At 45.6% G+C, this 7,723-nt stretch overlaps 1 protein-coding gene across 2 annotated transcripts in view; it reads right to left on the bottom strand.

Moving 5' to 3' along the window:
* The window catches only part of LOC132994402 (5'-AMP-activated protein kinase subunit gamma-2-like), a 47,745-nt gene extending 41,196 nt beyond the window's left edge, over positions 1-6,549 (bottom strand). For both annotated transcript variants that reach the window (XM_061064731.1, XM_061064732.1), the window contains exon 1: positions 6,431-6,549. The gene's annotated coding sequence lies outside the window, so the exon portion shown is untranslated. The remainder of the gene's footprint in view (positions 1-6,430) is intronic.
* Positions 6,550-7,723: the final 1,174 nt, after the last annotated feature.

Here is a 7,723-nt window from a genome sequence, read left to right as displayed (position 1 = left end):
ACACTCTGAACACTCTGAACACACACACACACACTGGACACACACACTCTGAACACTCTGAACACACACACACTCTGAACACTCTGAACACATACACACTCTGAACACACACACTCTGAACACACACACACTCTGAACACTCTGAACACACACACACTCTGAACACACACACTCTGAACACACACACACACACACACACACACTGAACACTCTGAACACACACACACACTCTGAACACACACACTCTGAACACACACACACACACACACACACTCTGAACACTCTGAACACACACACTCTGAACACACACACTCTGAACACTCTGAACACTCTGAACACACACACACTCTGAACACACACACTCTGAACACACACACACACACACACACACTCTGAACACTCTGAACACACACACTCTGAACACACACACACACACACACACACACTCTGAACACACACACACTCTGAACACACACACACACACACACTCTGAACACTCTGAACACACACACACACTCTGAACACACACACTCTGAACACACACACACACTCTGAACACACACACACACACACACACACACACACACACTCTGAACACACACACACACACACTCTGAACACACACACACACACACACACACACACACTCTGAACACACACACACACTCTGAACACACACACTCTGAACACTCTGAACACACACACTCTGAACACACACACTCTGAACACACACACACACACACTGAACACTCTGAACACACACACTCTGAACACTCTGAACACACACACTCTGAACACACACACACTCTGAACACTCTGAACACACACACACACACTCTGAACACACACACACACTGAACACTCTGAACACACACACACTGAACACTCTGAACACACACACTCTGAACACACACACACTCTGAACACTTTGAACACTCTGAACACTCTGAACACACACACACTCTGAACACTCTGAACACTCTGAACACTCTGAACACTCTGAACACACACACACTCTGAACACTTTGAACACTCTGAACACTCTGAACACACACACACTCTGAACACTCTGAACACTCTGAACACACACACACACACTCTGAACACACACACACACTGAACACTCTGAACACACACACACTGAACACTCTGAACACACACACTCTGAACACACACACACACACACTCTGAACACACACACACTCTGAACACACACACACTCTGAACACACACACTCTGAACACTCTGAACACACACACTCTGAACACTTTGAACACTCTGAACACTCTGAACACACACACACTCTGAACACACACACACTCTGAACACTTTGAACACTCTGAACACTCTGAACACACACACACTCTGAACACTTTGAACACTCTGAACACTCTGAACACACACACTCTGAACACACACACACTCTGAACACACACACTCTGAACACTCTGAACACACACACTCTGAACACACACACACACACTCTGAACACACACACACACTGAACACTCTGAACACACACACACTGAACACTCTGAACACACACACTCTGAACACTCTGAACACACACACACTGAACACTCTGAACACACACACACTGAACACTCTGAACACACACACTCTGAACACTTTGAACACTCTGAACACTCTGAACACACACACACTCTGAACACACACACTCTGAACACACACACACACACACTCTGAACACACACACACACACTCTGAACACACACACACACTCTGAACACATACACACTCTGAACACTCTGAACACTCTGAACACTCTGAACACACACACACTCTGAACACACACACTCTGAACACACACACTCTGAACACATACACACTCTGAACACACACACTCTGAACACACACACACTCTGAACACACACACACTCTGAACACACACACTCTGAACACACACACTCTGAACACACACACACTCTGAACACACACACACTCTGAACACTCTGAACACATACACACTCTGAACACACACACACACACTCTGAACACACACACACTCTGAACACATACACACTCTGAACACACACACACACACACACACACACACACTCTGAACACACACACACACACACACACACACTCTGAACACTCTGAACACACACACACACTCTGAACACACACACACTCTGAACACATACACACTCTGAACACACACACTCTGAACACACACACTCTGAACACACACACTCTGAACACACACACACACTCTGAACACACACACACACTCTGAACACACACACTCTGAACACACACACACACTCTGAACACTCTGAACACATACACACTCTGAACACTCTGAACACATACACACTCTGAACACATACACACTCTGAACACACACACTCTGAACACACACACTCTGAACACACACACTCTGAACACACACACACACTCTGAACACACACACACACACACACTGAACACTCTGAACACATACACACTCTGAACACATACACACTCTGAACACATACACACTCTGAACACATACACACTCTGAACACTCTGAACACATACACACTCTGAACACACACACTCTGAACACACACTCTGAACACATACACACTCTGAACACTCTGAACACATACACACTCTGAACACACACACACTCTGAACACATACACACTCTGAACACATACACACTCTGAACACTCTGAACACATACACACTCTGAACACACACACTCTGAACACACACACACACTCTGAACACATACACACTCTGAACACACACACTCTGAACACACACACTCTGAACACACACACACTCTGAACACATACACACTCTGAACACTCTGAACACATACACACTCTGAACACACACACACTCTGAACACATACACACTCTGAACACATACACACTCTGAACACTCTGAACACATACACACTCTGAACACACACACTCTGAACACACACACACACACTCTGAACACATACACACTCTGAACACACACACTCTGAACACACACACTCTGAACACACACACACTCTGAACACATACACACTCTGAACACTCTGAACACATACACACTCTGAACACACACACACTCTGAACACATACACACTCTGAACACTCTGAACACACACACACTCTGAACACACACACTCTGAACACACACACACTCTGAACACATACACACTCTGAACACTCTGAACACATACACACTCTGAACACTCTGAACACACACACACTCTGAACACACACACTCTGAACACACACACACTCTGAACACACACACACACTCTGAACACATACACACTCTGAACACACACACTCTGAACACACACACTCTGAACACATACACACTCTGAACACATACACACTCTGAACACTCTGAACACATACACACTCTGAACACATACACACTCTGAACACTCTGAACACATACACACTCTGAACACATACACACTCTGAACACACACACTCTGAACACACACACTCTGAACACACACACACACACACACACACACACACTCTGAACACACACACACTCTGAACACTCTGAACACATACACACTCTGAACACATACACACTCTGAACACTCTGAACACTCTGAACACTCTGAACACACACACTGAACACACACACACTCTGAACACACACACACACACTCTGAACACACACACACTCTGAACACACACACACACACACTGAACACACACACACTCTGAACACACACACACACACTCTGAACACACACACACTCTGAACACATACACACTCTGAACACACACACACACTCTGAACACACACACACTCTGAACACACACACACTCTGAACACTCTGAACACACACACACACTCTGAACACACACACACTCTGAACACACACACACTCTGAACACTCTGAACACACACACACTCTGAACACACACACATTCTGAACACACACACACTCTGAACACACACACACTCTGAACACACACACACTCTGAACACTCTGAACACACACACACACTCTGAACACACACACACTCTGAACACATACACACACACACACACTCTGAACACATACACACTCTGAACACACACACACACTCTGAACACACACACACTCTGAACACACACACACACACTCTGAACACACACACACTCTGAACACATACACACTCTGAACACACACACACTCTGAACACATACACACTCTGAACACACACACACTCTGAACACACACACACACTCTGAACACACACACACTCTGAACACTCTGAACACACACACACTCTGAACACACACACACTCTGAACACACACACACACACTCTGAACACACACACACTCTGAACACACACACACACTCTGAACACACACACACTCTGAACACACACACACACTCTGAACACACACACACTCTGAACACACACACACACACACACACACACTCTGAACACACACACACACACACACACACACACACACTCTGAACACACACACACTCTGAACACACTCACACACACTCTGAACACACACACACACTCTGAACACACACACACTCTGAACACACACACACACACACTCTGAACACACACACACACACACACACACACACACACACACTCTGAACACACACACACACACACACACTCTGAACACACACACACACACTCTGAACACACACACACACACACACACACACTCTGTGCACACACACACTCTGAACACACACACACACACACTCTGAACACACACACACACACTCTGAACACACACACACACACACACTCTGAACACACACACACACTCTGAACACACACACACACACTCTGAACACACACACACACTCTGAACACACACACACACACACTCTGAACACACACACACTCTGAACACACACACACACTCTGAACACACACACACTCTGAACACACACACACTCTGAACACACACACACACACACTGAACACACACTCTGAACACTCTGAACACACACACACACTCTGAACACATACACACTCTGAACACACACACACACACTCTGAACACACACACACTCTGAACACTCTGAACACACACACACACACACACTCTGAACACACACACACACACTCTGAACACACACACACTCTGTGCACACACACACTCTGTGCACACACACATTCTGAACACACACACTCTGAACACACACACACTCTGAACACACACACACTCTGAACACACACACACTCTGAACACACACACACACATACACACTCTGAACACATACACACTCTGAACACACACACACTCTGTGCACACACACACTCTGTGCACACACACACTCTGAACACACACACACACACACACACTGAACACACACACACTCTGAACACACACACACTCTGTGCACACACACACTCTGAACACACACACACACACACACACTGAACACACACACACTCTGAACACACACACACACACACACACTCTGAACACACACACACTCTGAACACACACACACTCTGTGCACACACACACTCTGAACACACACACACACACTGAACACACACACACTCTGAACACACACACACTCTGTGCACACACACACTCTGAACACACACACACTCTGAGCACACACACACTCTGTGCACACACACACTCTGAACACACACACACACTGAACACACACACACTCTGAACACACACACACTCTGTGCACACACACACTCTGAACACACACACACACTGAACACACACACACTCTGAACACACACACACACACTGAACACACACACACTCTGAACACACACACACTCTGTGCACACACACACTCTGAACACACACACACACTGAACACACACACACTCTGAACACACACACTCTGAACACATACACACTCTGTGCACACACACACACTCTGAACACACACACACACTCTGAACACACACACACACTCTGAACACACACACACTCTGAACACACACACACACTCTGAACACACACACACTCTGAACACACACACACTCTGAACACATACACACTCTGTGCACACACACACTCTGAACACACACACACACTCTGTGCACACACACACTCTGAACACACACACACTCTGAACACTCTGAGCATGAAGCAGGCAAAAGATCTGATTCATCCCTGCATTTCAATAGTTATCACGATTTGTACTGTCTCAAGCAGAGTGTACTTTTACTTTCTGTTTGGATAAATTAATCTGCTTTTATTTTGAAATAAAGTAAGGCACTTCCTGTAGATGGAGGGTCAGGTACATGAAGTTAAGCCCAGAAACAGGAAGTGGTTATGGATCCCAAAGTGACATCAAACAGCTCAAAGGAACGCTAATAAAGGTCAATGCCATAAACTAGCCTCTCTCATTTCTGCACTGTCAGTCACCGTTACCATAGCAACCACCCATGGCATAGGCAGCGGTACATATAGACAAGCAGGAAGGATCGCTGGTTTTACTCACTGACAAGTATAAGAAGATCTTCAAACTTTGAACAAGGGCGTCCAGACTTTAAAATAATCCTGCAGACCCAACGAGAAACGACTTCATAAAAAATACGATCGAATCAAAGAGCTGAAAACACAATAAACTGCAGAATTTTAAAAAGTGAAAAATTAAAATTAAAATTTAAGATGAAACTGTAACAAAATTCTGATTTCAATAAAATTAAACTATGAAACACACACACACACACACACACACACACACACACTGTACCTTTTTCTTCTTCTGTTGCAAATCAATAATCCAATAAATCAGTTCTCTGCTCGCTCACACTCCAGTGTGTGTCTGACACACTCACACACTTCAGTCACTCTTCTCTCTTTAACCCTCCCTCCTCCCCCTCCCCTCCCTCCTCCCCCTCCTCCTCCTCCCTCCCTCTCTATCAGTCTCTCTTCCTGGTCATGTGTTTATGAGAGCAGTTATCTGATAAAACAGCTGATTCATCACTGCATCACTAAACACCACCTGCAGTCCCACTCCACAGCCTGTAGGGGGCGTTACCTGTGTCTGTAATATTTACGCTGACGTTTATGTAGCCTGAGAGACAACGAGCAGGGCATCAAAACAGAGGACAGTGTGACCCACAACAACTCAAACACATTTTTTAAGGTTAAAGGCGGGAGAGGAGCCGCCCGTAGGAATTGAACCTGGGCCGCCCACTTGGAGGACCACAGCCTCCGTACATGGGACGCACGCACTAACCGCTAGGATACCAGCGGCCCCAACTCTAAACCATCTAACCCATGTCTTACATATCTACTCTGCTCATTCTGTCCTTCAGGGCTCAGACTATTTGTTGGAACACAAACAGATTATAACAGATTACAGGAGATTTACACACACACACGCACACGCACACACACACGCACACGCACGCACACACACACACACACACACACACAGACACACACACACGCACACACACACACACACAGAGCTGTGATAGTTTTACTTTATATAAAGCCAGGTGTTGTGTCTGCAGGTTCATCTACACACTGACCCTGTGTGTGTTAGTGTGTGTGTGTGTGTGTGTGTGTGTGTGTGTTAGTGTGTGTGTGTGTGTGTGTGTGTGTGTGTGTGTGTGTGTGTGTGTGTGTGTGTGTAGTTCCAGCTGCTTCTTTAATCTGTAGTGTTTTTTAAATCTTTTATATTTTCAGCCTTGTTCTTTCTATGTTTTCGTTTGTTAAGTGGGTCATGACTAAAGTGTGGATCAATGATTCATTACAGCTGAAAGACGAGTCATTAGGTGTG

Source organism: Labrus mixtus, chromosome 19, assembly GCF_963584025.1.
Source record: "Labrus mixtus chromosome 19, fLabMix1.1, whole genome shotgun sequence".
Classification (NCBI taxonomy): Eukaryota; Metazoa; Chordata; class Actinopteri; order Labriformes; family Labridae; genus Labrus; species Labrus mixtus.
This window is presented reverse-complemented; position numbering and strand designations above follow the sequence as displayed.